Raw genomic sequence first — 3,797 nt, forward strand, 5'->3', positions numbered from 1 at the left:
GGAAAAATCCTATGGGGCGGAAGTAAAAGTTTACTTTTAAGGTCAGTGTTGTAGTAATACACGCGATGAAGAAAAGTCAGTCGTGATACTTTGCATCTATTACATAAAGGAACAAGGTCAGCTCTTGTTGTTAGTGCTTTTATTGCTTTTATTTTAGAATAATCTCTAGATTTTATGACGGTGATCATGCCAAGGAAAAATCCTATGGGGCGGAAGTAAAAGTTGACTTTTAAGGTCAGCGTTGTAGTAATACACGCGATGAAGAAAAGTCAGTCGTGATACTTTGCGTCTATTACATAAAGGAACAAGGTCAGCTCTTGTTTTTAGTGCTTTTATTTTAGAATAATCTCTAAAAATAAAACGTACGGCTCCATTCTAAACATACTCTATTTTTTTTTATTAAATAATCTTGCCATGGGTTCTAAATTATGCTCGCATATTTTAATTTTGAAAGAATAAAAGATTTGTAAGCTAACAACCGAACTTCACTTGGTGCTAAGAACAAGTTCCTCCTAAGGTACCCTAGAGGTCGATTCGCTTTGCTCACAATATGATCAATATGCATTTTCCAGTCGAGATTATCCGTTAGAAATACTCCGAGGTATTTGTAATGAGTTACCTTTTGAAGAATTGCACCATTAACTTTATAATCAAAGGCAGACTTAGACTTAATTGTAGCAAAAGTAAGAAGCTTGGTATTTGTAATATTGATATCCATTTGCCATTTAGCGCACCATAACGATAGCGAATCAAGGTCACGCTAGAGGGCCAAGCTATCTTCTTTCTAGACAATGCGCCTATATATTACGCAGTCGTCAGCGTATAGCCGAATTTTTGAACAAATTAAGTTGGGTAGAACAATAATGTAAATTAAAAAGAGAAGAGGGCCGAGGACGGAGCCTTGCGGGACACCGGATTTTACTGAGATACTTCGAGATGGGGGGGGGGGGGGGGGGGGGGGGAGTCGTTATGGATCGAGACTGATTGAGTTCTTTCAAAAAGGAATTCTTCGGTCCAGTTAACAAGAGACTGATGCATATTAAGTGATTCAAGTTTACTTATCAAACGCTGGTGCGGGACCCGATCAAACGCTTTCGAAAAATCGATAAAAATAGCGTCGGTTTGCGTTCGTGAATGAATGTTGTCATAGATATCAGTGATAAATTCAAATAACTGAGTTTCACACGACTTCTCTTTACGGAAGCCCTGTTGGTTAGGAGAAAAGAAATTAATTTCTGTAAGGTAATTCACAATATGGCTGTAGATCACATGTTCCAGAAGTTTACAGGGTATGCTAGTTAGGGAAATGGGACGGTAGTTATTGGCGGACGTAGCATCACCGGATTTAAAAATAGGGGTAACTTTTGCATGTTTCCAGTCCTTAGGTAAGTATCCTTGGTCCAGACTTTGTTGAAATAAAAGTTGCAGAAGAATACTCGAGACCGGCAGCACGAGTTTGAGCAGTTTAGACGTAATTCCGTCACTACCCGAGCTAGTTGAATTGTAAAGGTTTAGGATAAGCTGCCTTGTCCCATCAGAGTCAACGGAGAAGCGATAAAGGAAAGAATTATTATAAATGTTATCACAGGTAGGTAAAGGAAATGACCCATCAGTGAAAACCCCCCCAAAGGCTTGATTAAAAGTAATCGCACTTTCTAGATCGGACAACGTATCCCCATGGATGTCAGAAAGACCGCTGGGGGATTTGAATTTTCGGAGGGCTAATGATTTTCCAATTTTTTTTAGGATTTGAACTTAGTATTTGTCTAAGAGTGCCACCAAAGAATCGTTGTGTGGCATCTTCAACTGCCTGCTTACAGAGTTTAGAATGGTTGAAATATTTTTCCCAAGAGGTCGTACTGTTATACTTCTTTGCACTTAAACAAAGTCGTTTTTTGGTGTTAAGGAGGCCTTTTAGATACCTCGAGAACCATGGGCATTTGTGTATTGGATGGTATTTTGATTTTAGGCACAAATAGATGCATAAGCTCTAAAAGCCTGTCCTTGATTAGAGTCCAGTTATCTTCTACTGACCTGAGGCTGAAAGAACCCTGAAAATCGATAAGGAATGACACGAGTGCCGAAGCAATCTCCGATAGGTATGCCCTGGCATAATCAAAAATGACTTTATGTTCGCAACGCTTTTCGTGAACAGCAATGTTAGCGTCGATCACCCCCATTCGGTGATAACTGATAGCGTCAAGAGCATTTACAGATAGAATTAACTCAGGAATAGACGTAAAAAATAAATCAAGAATCGCATTTTTGCGCGTAGGCACCAACACACCTTGGTCAAGAGAACAAGATTTACAAATATCAATGAAGTCTCTACACTGCGAATTACTTCTGCCACTACCCTCAGGCAAACAATCAATCCAACTAGTCAATCCCGGGATAATTGAAATCCCCACCAAGAAATACAGGACACTACGGGTAACGTAGTGTAACAAAATTCAAAATTTTATACAATTTCTGGAGAAACACAGCTTGCGAGTCTGGAGGCCTATAACAAACTCCAACTAAAATATGAGAAAATGCACACTTAACTTGGACAAAGAAAACCTCAATGTCGACATCTAGGTCCGCAACTACTGAGGAGAAACACTTTTGGATTGCAACAAGAACACCACCTCGCCTAGACAATGAACGATCTTTTCTATGGATGGTAAAATCACTGAATTAAAAGTTCTTCATTAGGTACACTACTAGAGAGCCATGTTTCGCTTCCCAAAATGACGTGGGGACGGCATACTTCAATAGTGCTACTCAACTCAACTTGTTTTGACAATAAGCTTCTAAAATCAGCAACAAGGAAAGTTAACTGATTGACCTCACTTTCTGTGGTAGACCTTCATTCTCGTTCTTGAGAGATTGGAAGCTCAGGGTTGGAGGGAGCGTTTTGCAATTCAACCACCTGGTTCAAAGTGTAGTCGTAAAGAAACACTTTGTCGTCGATGAACAGTTTGTCGAAACCAAATCGAACTTTTTTCTGCGTTACATGATGCGGTTTTCTAAATTCTCTGAGTGTCCTACGAGCCTCCAGAATATGTGGCGAGAAATCTTCGTAAATCCATACTTTTAAGAATGGAACATTCCTTAAGGCCGGGGCCTTACTAAGCACTTCTTGTTTTTTCTTAAAACTTTGGAACTGAACAACAATCATACGGTGAAACCTCTCACGTTTCCTACCTATACGATGTGCCCTTTCAATTTCACCGGGGTCAACGTTTAGGTAAGTTTTAACAAAGTCTATCACTATCTGTTCAGTACGATTCCAAGTCTCACCAAGTTCCTCCGGAATTCCTTTGAAGATCAGATTATTTCGTCGAGAGCGATTATCCAGAGCATCAACGTGCCGCGCTACCGCGTCAACATTATCACAGGTTAGAGATAATTTCCGTAAATTGCTTCAGTGAGTTTTATATCCTGTTTTATTAAAATCACATCCTCCTGGCAGCTCGATTGAGCGTCCACTTTCTTTTTTTCAAGTTCCGTCACCCTTCCTCTTAGGCTCGAATTGCCGGCCTGAATAGCATTTAATTTGTCCGTATTTTCTTTCTGATAGCTTTCGGTATTCTGCAGAAGCCTGTCTAGGGTGGTCTGGAGCTTTTCGAGCTGCGTGGGATCGGTTTTAGGTCCAGGATTAGTCTCGACATCACCCGCAAGAATAAGTAGAGCGCACACGCACACTGAGACGAATACCAGGCAGAACTTTGGCAGAGACAAGTTCAGGGTGGGTAACAACAATCGATGACGTCCTTTAGTGGCGCGAGATCCAAAAAAACGTCCGATGCGAC

Source organism: Ixodes scapularis, unplaced genomic scaffold (assembly GCF_016920785.2).
Source record: "Ixodes scapularis isolate PalLabHiFi unplaced genomic scaffold, ASM1692078v2 PGA_scaffold3__209_contigs__length_174095766, whole genome shotgun sequence".
Classification (NCBI taxonomy): Eukaryota; Metazoa; Arthropoda; class Arachnida; order Ixodida; family Ixodidae; genus Ixodes; species Ixodes scapularis.